Source organism: Belonocnema kinseyi, chromosome 4 (genome assembly GCF_010883055.1).
Source record: "Belonocnema kinseyi isolate 2016_QV_RU_SX_M_011 chromosome 4, B_treatae_v1, whole genome shotgun sequence".
Lineage (NCBI taxonomy): Eukaryota > Metazoa > Arthropoda > Insecta > Hymenoptera > Cynipidae > Belonocnema > Belonocnema kinseyi.
The window spans coordinates 88,661,404-88,662,479 of NC_046660.1; positions in this window are offsets into that span (position 1 = coordinate 88,661,404).

The window sequence follows — 1,076 nt, forward strand, 5'->3', positions numbered from 1 at the left end:
AAATTTATTTTCAACAAAGTTGTTGAATTGTAAACCAATCAGATGAATTTTCGACCAAGAAAATTACTGATCTACAAAAAAAGACAAACTTTAAACAAAATAAATGAATTTTCAACGAAATTATTTAATTTTTAAGTCAAAAAGACGAATTATCTACAAAAAGTTGAATTTCTTCAGCGAAAAATATGAGTTTTCAATCAAATAGTTAAACTTTCAACAAAACAGTTAAAATTTCAATCATAATTATAAAACCTTGTTAAAAAAAACGTATTTTTTTTACAAATTAGTTCAACTCTTAGTGAAATAATCGATTTTTAAACCCAAGAAGATTTACAGTTCATATTTTAACAAAACAATTGCATTTTTGACCAAAAATGATACATTTTCAACCAAAAAAATTTAATTTCTACTAAAAAAGGTCAATTTAATTTTAATAAAATTTTAAATTCTAAAAGAGTATTATCTACAAAAAAGCTGAATTTTTAACCTAATTTAAAGGCAAATAGTAGAATTTTCAAGTATAATTATGAATCCTTAATAAGAAAAAATTAATTTATTTAATAAGTAGTTTAACTTTAAGTGAATAGTCGAATTTTCCACCCAAAAATTATAATGTTAATTTTTAACAATATAGTTGCATTTACAACAGAACGACTTTGCAACCAAAAAATATTAACAGTTGATAATTCAACCGAAAAATGTAATTTTTAATCAAAAAGTATAAATTTTCCATAAAGCAATTTAATTTCTACAAAGAAAGACGAATTGTTAACAAACTACATGATTTTTTAACCAAAAATGGCATAGGTTAATTGTCATTTTCAAAAACGTATTTTCAACGAAAGAGATGAACCTTCAAATAAATAAAATAAAAATTTTAACAAAGTAGTTGAATTTTTTATAGAAAAGAGGACTTTGTTACAAAATAGTTACATTTTCAAAAAAATAATTAATTTTTCAATCAAATAATTGAGTTTTTATCCAGCGACATGAATTCCGAAATCACCAATTTCTTTAATTTCTTTCAAATGTGGATCAAGATTTAAATAAGACTATTATAATATAACATAATTATA